Here is a 16676-nt window from a genome sequence, read left to right as displayed (position 1 = left end):
GTTAATAATACAGCCAACGGTCGGCTATAAGGAGTTGCCATATCGTCTACAGCCAACCTCTTAGTCGGCATGTATAAGTTTTAAATATGTATTAGTTTATCAATAGTTGTCCCACCTTACATCCTCATAGAGCGTCTTGGGTCTTGTGTTGCAGCTGGCTACTAACCAAGAGTCCGCTTCTCTTCTCTCTCCTCCAACTAAGCAAAAATATATTATTCTATTCCTCATAGCCTGCTTATGTCACCCTATTGTACTTGCTCTTAGGGGTTTGCATCCAATTGAACTACCACATTTTGAGAACTATTTTTTTTAGATGTGACTAAAAATTAATCACTTTCAGATAATAGCTAGTTTAGACGATTTCAACACGTTTATGACATGCGGAATCCACGGGTCAGGGCTGACATGGCAACAAAGTCAACTCTTTTTATTTTGACCGTTCAGTTGACATTATTACAGGTGCGGCCCACGATCTTCTTCTTCCTCCTCTCCCTCTCTCTTTGGCATTCCCTTGAACACCTCTTGTCCACCTGCGCTTGAGCTCCGAAGTCCTCCATGGCGCAGCACGTCCCCGGCGTTGGTCAGGGGCTCGTGCTCGCGTTCCATGCGGGCTCTGGTGCTGGAGATGGAGACGGCCCGGAGCTCATGCTGCGTGGAGATGAGCTGCTGCTGGAGCGCGACGTTGTTACATGGGGAGGCGGGCTGGAACAGATGGCAGGAGCCTTTGCACCTCCCCGACAGGCAGCACGTGTTGTTCATTCCTCGGTGTGGCACGTGCTGTTCTATTTCATGATTATGTTTGAATCTTGAACTCTGTCAAGTCAATTATGCTCAACATCTAGTCTAACAATTGCAGTCCATGTTCTCTTAATCTTTATCTTTAGGAGTCCTCGTAGTAAGTTCAAAACACTGATTTACTGTGGTGGAAAGTTATTCCGGAGTCCGATCGGTTAAACTTGTAGCTCAGTGTTGATGGCTGCTAACAAATTTGAACCTATTGAGCTTGTTTGAGAAATTTAATTTTCTGTAAGAGTGGAGAAGCTTGTTTTGAGCTCTGTGGACACTGAATTTTCTGATACATCTGTTCTATGCGATGCAGATGAAAGTGCATGGTAGTAGTGAGACCTTGTCCTAGATATTTATCTTGTGTTTGTTGACCATGTTGGCCAAATACACTCTCATGTTGGCCATGGTAGGATTGGCAATGTTGCACTGCTCCTTTGCAAAATCTGAGCAAGCGCTAGGAATCTGAATTAGTATCTGCTGCAAGGTCAAACCACACAAAGAAAGGTACATCTTGTGCTCTGTGGCATTGACGAGGTGCCGCAGATATATGTTAGATAATACATTGTCTGTGTTGGAAACGAGAGTTTTGGCAATGCTTCACGATGTATTGATCGGTGCATAGCGCACGTATATATGGAGTACAAAGTGGGCCTACAATGACTTAGGAGGTGGGCCGGGCTATACAATATACATGCACAAACCATATGTTCAACAGTCTGCACAGCTGACAATTTTGTAGGTTTGTCCGGGTTTGGTGGAATACATTGGTTCCAAGTTTTATTCAGAACAGTGCATCAAAATCCTGTTTTCTCTCAGATTTTGTGGCTGTATCAAGCATAGACAAGAATATCTGTAGAAGCGAGAAGAAGAATATTTGGAGTGGAGGACCCCCCACCCGCAAATCCACTCAGAGATAACCTCAAGTCGCCGACGCTCGTATCGACAGTGACAGATGGAAAATCAGATCGAAAATGTACAACACTTTGAACGGTAGCTGAACTGAACATCTTGCAGATTTAGTAAGAAGCTGGATATATACTCCGTTGTATTGGGGATGGCTGAGCTGAGAAATTAAAGTAAGGCTGTTGCAGTCCATATATATATATATGGAACCATTTTCGTTTTATTGCAAGGTTGTGGAATTCACTTTTTTGGTCCTGGCTTCTGAAACCAAGCTGTTCTTCAGCATTACTTGGTTCATGCTTCCACTTTTTTGGTTGCCCGAGACAGAGCAGCTCCTCCTCTGTGCTTGCTGGACCCTTAGCTGCATGCATGCTCTGTTTCGTCAAAGGTACAACCAGGGATTAATTGGATCGAGTGAGTCCGCTGTGATGCTGCCTCAAGCTACTACGTACGATTTTGGCTCTGAAATTCATTCTTACTTCGCAAAACCACATCTTCTGTTTCACAACAGACTTGACATACTCAGCTATTTGGTGAGCTCAAGAAAATTTCAGTCGCTGCTGAATCTTTCATTTTTCATACCATAATGGCTACGTACTTGAAGACTGAGTAATATACATTGACAGATTTCAGTCTGTAATGATAACTTACGATGAAGATATAATCATATAATCAATGGATTAAATTAAAATCATGGATCCCGCTATAAGGTGCCCCTACTACTCAAGAATAAGAATAAAAAGACAGAGTCTCTGTTTCTTGTCAGTTGTTGGGTTGAACAGATGTACTTCACTTTATTTATATGACGTGATAAGACCTTGATTGTAAAAGGTTGTACTGTCAGTAGTTAATCTTGTTGCTGCATGCTTTTTGGAAGGATGAAGCAAAAGCAAAAAAAAAAGGCATCGGTTGGCCGAAACAGAGCAGAGCAGAGCAGCTCCTCCTCTGTTTTTTGCTGCATGCAATGCATGCTCTATTTCGTCCACCGACTCTCCGGTGCCAAAAGCAACACTCCTAGCAGCTTGAAGGAAGCCTAACTCTGCAAGACATGTATGGCCCATAAGTGTGAAGAGTCAATATATTTTGGCCCGTAAGAAGCAGATTCAGTCGATGAATCTTTGACGTACTCGAACAAAATCTCACTCACTGAATTCTTTCATACAGTAACACTGTAACAGTGTATTGCTTGCAGATTTATTGAGTGATATGCATCGACTCATCTCAGTCCATAATGGCCATATTAGGCATTGCATGCTGCTAACACTGTATGAAAATAAATATACAATGTACCCTCAACTAATACTAATACATTCCACAAACCATTGGATATTATTGGAATATAAGATATTATTTGAATGAATACACTTCCTGCATACATTGTTTTCCAGAGTATTATTACATACCACAGCTCCATCACATAAAAATTCCTAGACTTTTATCCAGAGTTATTAGGCTATAGTATTCGCTACTCAAGTATTATTTCAGCAATCAGCGTACTGCCTAATTAACTCTGGAAGTCAAGCGCGAGGATTCATAGTGTAGGCAGATGTTGGGTTTACACAATCTCATCTTCTGTTCTACATAGATGTAGTTTGTCTATAGCCCATTTTCCATCTTCGGTTGGATCATGTTCAGCGGATTCAGTTCTTCACACGCAGTCGACGACGAAACTCCCCAAGAGCCCAGATGGGGAATAGATTGCTGTAGTTGCCGTAATTGTAGTAAAAGGAGCAGTTGAAGCATCCAATGTGTTCCTGCCACCAAAGGTGAAACTTCAGATTGCTTTAGGAAGCAGTAACAGACATTTCCAAAAAAAAATGTACTTTGGCATAACACTGCCATATATTTAGGTATAACAAGGTTATCAGATGATTCGACATGATCCTAAGCAGGAACGATAAACTATTAATGTAGCCTCAAAAGTTCAATGCTTACTTGCTGGGGAAACTCGCCTGTGTCTAGTTGCATATTGATCAATTCTTTTGCAGCATGATATAGTGGTGCGGGATCTCGCTCAACCTGAATAGAATGACCGTGATACGAAAATAACATGTGGATGCCAGAATAGTTGAAAGTTAACGATATATTAGCAGCCCAGGGTCAATTCAAATGAACCATGAAGAAAACATACCTGCCCAGCATAAATTAAAGCTAACATTGCCCAAGCAGTGTTGACTGCATGAGGACTAGCGGCATCCACATAAGACTGTAAAATATTAGAGTGGAAACCATCATTAAATTCATTAAGATTTTCCATAATCAGAACTCACAATATGTCAATGGTTCAAAGGGAACGGGATCTAGACATTTTCAATTATACTAATTTTAAATGGCTTATCATTATGCATATAATTAATTATTCAATCAAAGGACTCAAGTTGGTAGCTTGCACAACAAGGGCTTTACGGTAAAACATTCAGCCGGGTAAGGTAAGAGCAGCATTGACTAACAAATAAGGACAAACGTATTTTGTCACAATTTCACTTCCAAGACACTTCCATCACATCAATTGACATGACTAATTTCTATGTTCATGTGACAACATAATAAGGGATAACTGTTTTTCATTGATTATAGATGAAGAATGAGTAAGATTATTATATTTTGAAATTGGAATTAGTCTGAGAGATAGGAGTTGTGGGATGATTGAGTAGGGCATAGACAACTAGTTATTACAAGCAAATAAAATTATACAAGTTAAACATGATGAAGCAAGTCGCATTGAAAACGCAGCTAGTTAATCCCTAGGTGAACCCCTAGCCGGTCCCACTTTATCGGGGTTCCAGAAGGGATGATGGTTTCAGTATAGACTGAATGTGCATTTCCAACACTGTTGGAGGTGATCAAAAGATGGACTGCTAGCAGCATCTACTCAGCTCGATTGTGCCATGAGGCTCTTTTTCATGGTGCCATTGTACCACTTGGTTCTTTTTGTTTCCCTCGGTTGTTGCCTGCTTGGGCATGTTCCAAAACGAGGTGCAATACTTATTGCGTTTTCTCAGATAAAAGGATATGATCCAAAACATAGGAGGTTAGCTACAGCAAGGAAAATGTTAACAGGCCCGGATTTGCCCCTTTTTATTTTTCTAAAACCTACAACTAAGCAATCATTGATTTGGGCAGCATGCCATCAATGGACCTTTTGTTTTCTAAAACCTACACACCAACCATGGTATATCATATGTTCTACATGACGGTACTCCCTCCATTCCCTTATACAAGGCCACAAACTCATATTACAGGTACCAAGGGAAAATTTAATGACTACTTTGAAAGGCAACTTTTCTTTTCGTTAACCGGGATCTTTAATACGCCACAAGCATGCAACGAATGAATGTGAAGGAAGTAGCTAAGTGTCATTATGACTACATGCATGTAAGTATTAAAAAGTTACTAGTACGAGAAAACATCATTAATTTTTGCCTCGGTTACCGTTTGTGGCCTTGTATTGATGCAAAATGTATTTTTGGTAGTGGCCTTGTATAAGGGAATGGAGGGAGTATATCATATGTATTTGACCAGAAATCTAGCCTGTTGCAACGAAAACATGCCCATTCAACAAATGTTTGGCCAGAAACTGAAACTTACCAAATATCGAGATGCTATGAACAAACATGGCTGTGGAGGGAAGTAGAGAGCAAAAATTATACAGAGGGGAGGGGGGCCAAGATCTCTTATAAGGTTGTGTTTCTCTATAGTTTGCCTTTGCAAGTCTAACAGACCTACGACGCTAGTTTAGTGGGATCAGGGTTGCGCAACACAATCTATTCCTAATGATTTTCCAATGTATGGTTCAAATTTCTGAACTATTTGGGGCTATGGAGTTTGTGCTAATGATCTGCCAGATACATCTACTAGGGGATAGCATCTCGAAAGCTTGCTAAGGGATAGGCGGATAGCATCTCAAAAGCTTGCTCAAGATTTTTTTTTTACAAACCAAGCATGACCTTATCAAACCCTAATAACAGCGCGGGGCTACATGCATTACGGATAGCATCTCAAAAGCTTTCTCAAGAAAAATTACCTCAATTTCACTAGAAAGATAAGTCTCTCCCCATCCACATGTACTTAACTGCTTTGATAATAGAAAGTTGCATGCATTGCGTATAAAGGAACTATTTTCGTAAGTTCTTCCAGAAGCTATTAAACCTTTTACAGCAAATAATGTTCCATAAGTGAAACATATACCCCAAGTGCCATACCTATTAGATAAGAAATAATCCAATTATTGACTAACAATATATAAAGTTCAAATAATTGACACCAACAAACAAAATATTTTAGATACCATGAACCATCCTTTCGTTGACTATTCTCAATAAATATGGAAGCATTTTTAATGCATTTTCCTATCTCTTCTTCACGGTACCCCGGGTAAATTTCTCTAAACATAATCAAGGCTTGAAGCACCGATGATGTGCATTCGACGGATCTATCAATTGATTTAAGCACATGAATTAGCTCTCCAATTATATGAAGGAAAAAAGAATAGATGATATCTTCTGCAAGCAAGATGTTTTCCTCCTTACGGATAATCGACCATAATATTCAGAAAAGTCTCAGAAGGGTTGAGAACCTATTACAAATTTAAAAAGTTAGTGTATGGTCAAGTAAAACATGTTAAAACAACAATATCATTTTGGACATTCTGAATAGATATACAATACACAAGATAAGAGGAATAAACAATGAGTGAATGCTAGATATTAAAATTTATTCCCCAGTTTGAACTATTAGATTATGTTGTAGTTTATTTTTTATAATATTCATGTGCTAATTGGGTTCGAGCATTAATATACAGGGTACCTGCTGCATAAACTGGACCCATTCCTATCTCTGTCATCCAAAGATACTACTGACTATTATTGTACAGGTAGTTGTCATTTCGGGTGATAAAAATACTATTCAGAAGTAGCTGATTCCCAAGTGTGGTCAAGTGTAGTGTAGTGGGTTGTCTATTTGGTTAGTTTTTAAAATTTAAATTGACTGTAACTCTGGCCAAGAACTGGTTACATCTGAATTTCCATTCTGAATTTGCAAACTGAAACTACTTGTCCTTATTTTAAGATTATTTTGTGTACACAAGGTTTTTAAAACCTTGTTACATGCAATTAAAATAGTCCCCATAGAATTGGTGCACTTGGTATCCCATATAAGAGATGTAGAACTGCCAAATACTCACCTCAATCAGTGAAGTAGTTCTCTTCCACTCGTACGTAGAAAAGGTACCATCTTTGTTCTTCAAAGGAGACAAGCTTATTATCAATAATCATTTATTTGAATTGCAAGGTTCAATTATTTAAAGAGAACACATAGAATGTAGTAAGCATTACTAAAAATGGAATAATAAAATAAGTTAAAAAAGGAAGATACTTTGTCTTAAGACGTAATATAAACTTATAACCCACACAAGAGCACAAAACTGAAACAATTTCAGTAAGGAATAATGATTTAAAGGAATGATGATGATACATATAATTGTATCTTATGCAGTTGATGAACTCTTTATCCTTCAAAATTATTCATCACCGAAATTGGAGTGATGTGCAAAAATCTGGGAGAGAAAGTTCAGAAACCTTTTGTAGCTAATACTTGTTTGCACCATAGGATCCCCAATATTTTGTCAACAACTAATCATGACGACAATAGAACGCCAACATTGGAAACAAAGATATGATGAATCCATGTTGTTTCTAACATTCCAACTATTCCACCACAACACGCTTCTACCCATATGATGTTTGACATAATTACTGCCTATAAGTGTACCTTTTGTCTTGTCCTAACGTCGATTGAATTAAACTAGTCTGATGCAATATTTCAGGTGTGTCGGCATGGAAAATGGGTCCAAGACCAACAAAGTCCTGGCATTGGTTCAGCGACCATTGAGGATCGTATTCAAACTTAGTCCAAGCCAAACTAGTATTACCAAAGAGAACAAAACAATTGGTTGTAACCCGATCATAACCATAATGAGGAGTAGGAGGAACTAGTTGAAATACATTGCCAATCTCCTCAGAAGCTTGAGCTTTTGGGTGAGCTAGATGATGCATGCAATTCAATATGGTACTAGGGCCATGAAATGACAATTCTATCTATTAGTTGCAGGGTCAGCTCATAGTTCATTTGGACCCATAGTTCTTAACCTCTGGCACCGCACTAAAGCCTAGAGGTCTCAAGTTCAAGACCTAAAAAATGCAATAATAATATTCCTGGTCTACGTCGATCCCACATTTAGGACTTGGAGGAGGCTAGACATGAGGGAGTGTTCAAATATATTTCCCGCTGCTCCTCAAATCTTGAGTTTTCGGGTAAAATTGTAGGGTACCCAGTCATCGACATTGGCTAGTAAGATGAGCCCATCTCTATTGTCACCTCTATTGTTGCCAATCTCTCCCTCTGTTGTAAAGAGGGTGTCAACAAGTCGAATGCCATGTGAGAATATTTGTAGATGTATGATTGGTTAGGATATCATGTCACTCACTTAATGTACTCCATGGACCCAAATCAACAGTTTCAAAGCACAACGATCTATACGACGCCCCATTCCCCCCACATTATTTTGGTGAACCATAGTATACTTTAATCATTAGCTATAAATTATTATCTACACTACTCGCACACATTTATTGGCCATTGGGGGCACTATCTATTAGTGACATTATTTTTTAATGCAATTCACATCTTCACATTGTATTCTATCTGTTTATGTGCATGTATTTCCATGATTTTGAAATTTAGATGTATCGTTGATACTCTTTTCAATGTTATCTTTGTCCCAAGGGCATGTTGTACCTGCCTTGACCTCTAGACAAGATCACACAGCCTTTACCTGTAGGCATGACTGTAGAAGAGATGATATAAGTGGACTGGATTGATTATAATTTAGACAAAGTACCTCAAAAAATTGAGAAAATTAACTATGAGGACATGAAACAATATCCAAGTTAGGCTCATACCATGAAAGAAAGTAAGCAATCCACTGCATCATACAACCTTTCTCCTTTTATTGGACCCCCCCCCCCCCCACACGAGATTAGGAGGGATATTTGACAACAATAATAATGCCTAAAGAGATAAGAATTGTTAAGAAAAATATGTTTTGCAATTAGTGACTTATCCACACAGAAAACGTTAGGGCATTTGTACACTTGAAAATAACCGAAAAGTTCCACAAAATTCAATGACATAATGACACAAGTGCACTTGCAAATATTTGTGTACGAATTTTATAATGTATATATAATACAAAAATACAAATCATGAAGCGTTGTATTAGTTATGTATGAGAACCTTGCTTATCTTTTTCCATAGACATTCATTAGCTTCTTGGGAAATTTTAGAATCATTCACCATTCTATTGTGTAAATCAAATGTTTGGAACCTATAAAATCACATATACTTTTTGGGTGAAGCATATATTAACCAGTAGTGCACTTAATGATAGACTTTTTCCACGAAAGAACATTCCCACTTTTCTAGATTAAGACAATATCAGAAATAATTTCTCATGACCTGAAGTGCTTCTGCAGTACAATCTGATACAGACCAGCCATTATCTGCGGTTGAAAGTGTCCATGAACCTTTCGATCTATGGCGGTAATAGGCTTTGTTATCAGGATGGTTCTCAAGAACCTGTAAGTAAGAAGTTGATGTCGAAATTACTATGCCAATATTTTTTTATTTTCAATATGTAAGGTCGGGAGATAGAGAATATTTAACCTGTGAATTTTTAATGAATTCATGGGCTTTCCGAAGTGTTGGACCAAACTGATTAATAAGGTCTGTTGAGCAATATGCTTGGATAATAAAAGATGTCTCCCAGCTTTGACAACCATCATATACCTATCATAAATAACTAGGCAAAATGGGTGTATGCAATACACATGTATCTTCATAGAACACTTGAATTACAGATGTGTATGAAAGAAGCTCTCACATCAAATACATGGAAAATATTAAAAAAAACATAAAAACAATGTAACATCCTCATTTTGATGGATTAAAAAAATGATGGAAAGCATGTTGCAAGCCAGGTGCATGTATCAATAAACTGATTTATGTGGAGTTGCTCAAATTAATCTCACATTTTTTGAAATTAACTTGCCTAATGAAAGGATGAAATGAATTTTCGCAATTTCCTATGTTTGTATTGTTGTATTTTTATTGCATTCCTCTTGTCTAATTTGACTTTCCGAAATTTTCTCATAATGTTTTAGTAGCGTTTCATTTTATTAGATTTTATTTGCTTTCAGAATTGACTTTGTTGAAAAATTGGTCCCAATTAAAATGGGTCGAATCCATGATGGCCAACAAAGGGGATACACACAAAAAAACTTACACACATAATCCTCGCTCATGTTGCTTCCCCTCTCCTTTCTAGGAAACAACCCAATCCTCCCCCCTCCCTCATTAGCATTATTTTATCTGTCATCCAACCGCAACCAAAAACCAGAGGGGAGGCAGTAGGAGCGAACAAAGGTTAGATTTGGTTTATTCGAAGAAACTGAACTTATTGGTAGTATAGGGGAGGGACCTTTGCAAAGATCAGCACCGGTGAAACACCGGGGGGGAGGGGGAGGCGTCGAGGCATCTGGAGCAGGCTCTGGTTTAATTGTCAGTTTGTCTCCTTATGTTAGTATCCACTAATTGTTCATTTATCTCCTTATCCACTACTTATAAAAGCGCATGTTTTATGAATCCAATAAATCATATCCATTCATTCAACGAAAACCAACAAACTCAATCTTCTCGGTGATGGCTCCGATGAGATGATGTATCACAACAAAACTATCTCATAAAACGGACATGGAGTTTGTGAGCACGAGCTCACATGCACCCGGTGGAACAGTATAATCTAAAAAATGGTAAAATAATAAAAATACTGAAATTTATGGACAAAAAACAATTATGTGTTTCACATGTATGCAAAGTTTTCTGATGGCATGACATTCGTGGAGGTCAGCAAGAAGCAAAAAATTCCTAAAGAACAAAAAATATAAAAAGGAAAGAAAATTTATAGTTAATTAAGAAATATAGGGTGTGACATTCTATTCTCCATTTGGTTTCATTGGTAAACAAATTATCCATAAACACAAAATGCATAAACAAATAATCTATCAGTAGTCGTGGAATCAACAGGATGAAGTAGCTGATCTTTCAAGCCAAGATTTACACATAATGGTGCTCAACCTTTTTGAACTATAACAAATGGAGTGAAGGAAAAGTAGTGTAAAAACATGCAAAAAAATTGTTACTTGTGCTTTCATGCCATCTTCTGCCAGTCATAGATAATCATAGATCCTTGGAATATGCAACTTCAATGCATCTGAATTTGGATCATCGATCCAACAACAAATCATATTTAGTGCCTAGAGAAAAAAAATCTCAATGTGTTAGTTCAAATTACTTAGGTTACGAGATAAATTGTGAGAAAATGGCAAAGAAATCATTTAGATGGTAAAATGGCTAATAGGAATGTTAACACATGAACTTGACAGTGGCAATGACTGGGTTTGGGGGGGGGGGCTGGGACTGGTTTGATTGTCTAGTTCTAAGCATACACCGTTAAATAATACTAAACATCTATCATGATGCTCCTCCTTTTGTATGCATATATTTAATATAACACATGTAGAAAATAAGAAACAATTGTAATTGCATAAGCACCAAGGTTATTACACTAAATATATGCATAACGAATACAATAAAACTTCTATTTTTTTAGTGCTTCATAGCTCCTCTTGACAGCAAAACCGTAGTCAAGACAATACTGGCTATTAGGTTTTGACTAATAATAACATTATCTAGAATATATATATATGTTGGTGAAATGACATGTAGATAGACAAAACCTTGAAGATCATGCATAGTATCTACAATCAGTTCTATTTAGCTCACGTCTAATCCCAAACATAAAGCTTGCTTCACTCAAAACGAATTGAGTCTAGCCTTAGACAAATTCTCTTGCAAAATTAGCAAAAGTCATCCATAATTTTGTTCTATAGATGAAGAAGTAAGCCTATATTACCTTGTTAATCGGACATATACCAATATATTTAGTACTTTCATCTTCATAATGGATATGTTTCATGAGGTTTTTCAATGCTTTATCTCTTAGCTTATTAACTGGCCAACAATTCAACACTGGTTCCACAAATTTCGTAAGACATGTCCAAATAACATCTTGCAGCAATGATCGTGGATAGCGAAGGTCTTCCTGCATGCAACAACAGATAATAAAAAAGGCAGTTAAAAGCGTATATTTGACACATAAATTAAATACTTGACAATTTCAATTTAAGGAAAACAGACAAGATTTATATTGAGTAAATAATTATAATTTTCCCATCTTACTTCCATTGGCAGTCACCTTATCTAAGCTTTAATCATTAGTTTTACAAGTTGTGTAATGCTTCTTCTACAGTTTTCGCGATCACTAATAGTCATTAGTTTTCTTTTTGTATCATAAGAACATGCACATGTGACAAGTGTAAGCAACTTAACTCAAAATGAAAACAAAGTACATATATAAACTTACAATTTGCAAAGCAAAACTAAACACAATTAGAGATATTCAGTGTTGTTCTAATTTTGTAATAATTGAGCATACACACAACCAAATGATAGTATGTATAAAACATAAAATTTACACATGCATAGTTACTACAACTAACTATAAGATGGCATACATAAATGAACAGATTATGTAGGAGGTTCGCACTCTACGGTACGATCTGTTTTCAAAAAACAACTTACTAATATATTTGCTTCCAAAATAAGGGTTACATTTCGAGCTAGCAATCTTACTAAAACAAACCTTGGCACAAGTGTCACGTGCTTTATTCCAATCGACCTCACCGTATGGTATGCTATAGAGCTCCTCCCTTATTGCCAATATTGTTGGTGTAAGTGGGCCAACAAACTTTTTACCATAGAGATAAGACATTGGCATATAAATCAATTGGCAAAAGCACCAGAATCGTCCTATGGAAGAGAAAGTACACCTAAATAAGAAAAATGTTCATAAAAGTAACATCCAAATGCATTATTGAAGATGTTAATTGCTGAATGGTTCTTGATTCATTACCTTTTATCCACATAAACAACCAAACTTAGCACTCACGAATTACAGTTTCAAAAGAAACATGCAACTCGTGTTACTTATTAGTATACAACTATCCTCATTCGTATGCATGATATCAACTTATACTCATTATGTCACTCCGATTTTCTATGGGGTGGGGGTAGATGTCGCTCCTGCTTCCACCTTCCACACAGTCGTAGAGATTCATGTGACAACATATCTTTCGACAGGTATGAATCTAATAAGGTACATTCATCATTCGATGCCCCAATGGGGGAACTATCTCCCGTAGCAACACACTATTTTCCTATGACTCAAACAAATAAATTGATCCCAAATTATCCAAAAAAATGCACAAAGTTACATGTGAAGGGTCAAAACTATAAATCACATACATAATTGCATTTTGTTGAATTAGATTTAGTTTAGTCCAAATCATGTTTACTCCCTCCGTTCCATAATTCTTGTCATAGTTTTAGTTCAAGTTTTTTTTACTAAACCACGATAAAAATTATGGAATGGAGGGTTTAACATTTTAACATGTGGAATCTGATGAGAGAATCACAATTGAGCAATCCCACGACATGGTATAGGCCTAGTAGGATGGGGAAGGACCAAGCCCATAATATGAGGCCTATATATCTAGGACGAATCCACAAAGCCTAGTCGGCAGGAAGCTATCTAGGAAATCCACTCGGCATGTCAAAGGGAGTGTCATGAAAGCGGGCATTACTACCCGCCCGCTCCACTCAACAACCAATCCAGGCATTACATCATGTAATGAGTAGCAACAAAAACAATCGACATTCAATGAGCCATTACTAGCAGATATTAATCCAGCTGACCGCTGTAGCTTCTAACCTTGCCATGCCTATATAAGGCATGGCTAGGGAACTTGGTCGGGGGTTTCCATTGTGAGCATTCATGCCATTACTAAAACCCTCATACGAGGAAGAAGCAACACTCAGCAGGAATAGGGTATGACCTCTTAGACAGAGGGCCCAAACCTGGCTAAAATCCATCAAGTGAATCTTGTTCCTCGGCCATCCTCTCGCACACCCCCCCCCCACCTCTTAGAAATGTCTATGGTCATGAAATCCCCATGAGAGCATCCCCGATATCAATTTCCATTGAACATAATGGATGCAATGAAGTCTGGGTCTATTGAAATATTTTTCAAGTAACTATAGTTTAAACAAAAAAGCAACTTAGAACAAGTACTTCTTCATCTGCCCGTAACTTCGTAAAATTTTAACTAAAATTGGTGACATAATTAATAGCCAACACAGTAGTGCATGAAAATGTCAATATGGTCATTTATGACATAAAAATGTGCATTCAATGTAGATAGTAAGACAAGGAGAAACTCGAGAAAGTTGACTGGTACATGTAGGGAAAACAACAAAGAGAATTGAGATAGTAAGAACAGATTTGGAAATTTAGTGTACATTTTAGTCATGAGAGGCATTACATATGTAGAGGATTCGCACAAAAGAAACAAGTACCTGGATGAATTGGAAGAAAATGTGGGACAAGCCATAGTTCAGGAATGATCGAATTATTTCCAGACCATTCATACAAACCAACCACCTTCATTTATAAAACATGAATCACTTGCATTAACCCCTCCTTAATTAGCGAAGAAATAATGGTTTCTAGGTAAAATACAACAACAATTTTGGCCACCAACATTTGGTCATTTTAGGGCTGAGACCTAACATACCCTAGAAACTAAGAAGCTAAACTATTTCACTCGGAATGCTTTCACTAATTAAAGTGGAGATAAATAATTATTACCTTAATTTTCGAGAAATCTATTCTTGTAATTAAAATAGAAACAACAAACAGTCATGGAATTCATTTTAATTTGGAGGAAAACTAAAAATACCATAAAGATGAAGATTTTGATAAATTTTAATCAGTTTTCTTATTTATTAACAATCTAGTACATTCACAAAAAATTCATGCAAAAGGCATTATGATTAAATTTTAAAGTGCAATTTAAGTTTGTTCAAGATAGTTAGGGAAAATGTTAGACTTAACATGTAACTGGTTTAGAAAAAATCCCTTCATGATACTTAAGGAATTTGCCAAAAAAAAACATGCCCCATAGAGCCCGATTTATTGTCACACACGCATGCATAGATATATGTCACACACTAGATTGTTTGTCTTTCAGTGGCATACCGAGAGCCATATCTTTCCCCATTGTGGTATTGCAGCTGCACTTCCATGCAATAGAATCCAAGCACGCCCCTTGATCAAGGCTTCATTGTCCACCTCATCAAGAAGCCTCAAGGTAACATAGTTTAAGCATGATCCAAACATGGTGCTCGGGCCCAACACTTGTGTGCCCCAACCACCATCTTCATTCTACATGGATTACAATAAATGCAATTTCGTCATGTTCTTCTGTACCATGGAACAGTAATGCGCATTTGGCATATAAAGACTATTACTAGAAAGTAAGTGGAACTGATGTTGGCATGCCTGATGGTTGTAAATATAGCGACAAATCTCACGACGATGTTCTCTTGAAAGGACGGTATTGAGTGTTCCAGTAACATGTAGAGCAAATATCTGCAAGATAAAATAAAAATCATCATCATAATGTTGTCCATAGGCCAACTACGGTAAACTGAAATAAAAATCATCACTATGATAATTATTTCAGGATTATTGACAACCCAACATTAAACTGAACTGGCCAACATTTCAGGATTATCGCTGGCACTATAATTAGATAGTCCTTAATTAAGCAGTACAAAAGGAAGTGAAATTTTTACTACAGAATTTCTGGCAGTACACATACAACTTGTTGGAAAGACTTGGGTAAAAAAATTACTAAAAATTATGTCACAAACAATCAGGTTCACCATCCAACAATAGAGCATTTCCTTTCTGCTAGCAATATTCACCGACTAACTATAAAATATATTTCATGAAACAAAGTGAAGTCAAAATATAGTGAGATAAGTAAGTAAAATAAAATACAGACCAAGATGGGCATAATGAACATAATTCCACTGTAATCGCCAGGCCAATGCCCATCGTGTGCTTGCAGAGCAGAGTGTTGACTAAGGGCTCGCCTCAATGATGTTAATACAGTCTCTTCTGTGACTTGTGCAATATCTACAAGCTTGATCGCCGGAAGATCCACCTGAACCTGAAGAAGCTTTTCTTTCGCATACTGCATGCAATAGATAATTTGAGAATTGTACGGTAGATGCTGGAGTATATACTTACTTAAAACCCAGATTTGCATATACAACAAGTTTACATAGACGTGACACGCAGTATATAAGTACCTGCATGCGCATAAGAAGATCCTGTGACTCCCTCTTGTGGAAGCGGCTGCGGGTGAAGTCCCGGCGCAGTGTGTCAACCTCGGCGCGCTCCTCGGGCGTGCCGTGGTCGGGGTCGAACTCCCACACTGCCCTGCCAAGGAAGTTGTTCACCGACCGCAACCACGGCCCGCCGCCCTCCGACACCTTGAGCCTCCACATCTCCCTCCCTCCCTGCCGTTCACTAACTAGCTAGCTAGCTAACCCAAAATATATACTCGTATGGTGGATCGCTTCAGACTTGAGATCAGATCGGCTCACCGGCGCCTAGTAAGTAAAGTTCTGGTGGCCAACTTGTGTGTACAGTAGTTAATATTGGTCCAGAGGACAGGTGGCCATCTTCAATTCAGCCCTAGCTACCTTCCGTCTTCACCGTCCTCATCGTTATCCTCTTCTGGCACAAAGACCTGATCGTCTGCTTGTTGCTCCCACAAATTAACCTCATCTCTACCGTGATTCATTGTTCATCAAGTACGTAATAAATAGTAGTAACTCACGTTGTAATGATGATAGGTCTGTGGCGATGTGAACCAGGCTGTCGCATGCATGCTGGCAAC

The 16676-nt window shown here is 37.8% G+C and overlaps 1 pseudogene; it reads right to left on the bottom strand.

The window, feature by feature from the left end:
- Positions 1 to 3016: 3016 nt before the first annotated feature.
- Positions 3017 to 16348, bottom strand: LOC109731722 (achilleol B synthase-like; annotated as a pseudogene).
- Positions 16349 to 16676: the final 328 nt, after the last annotated feature.

The sequence above is a fragment of the Aegilops tauschii genome, chromosome 7 (assembly GCF_002575655.3).
Source record: "Aegilops tauschii subsp. strangulata cultivar AL8/78 chromosome 7, Aet v6.0, whole genome shotgun sequence".
NCBI classification, from domain to species: Eukaryota; Viridiplantae; Streptophyta; class Magnoliopsida; order Poales; family Poaceae; genus Aegilops; species Aegilops tauschii.
The sequence above is the reverse complement of the archived record's forward strand: the minus strand, read 5'-3'. Positions and strand labels throughout refer to the sequence as shown.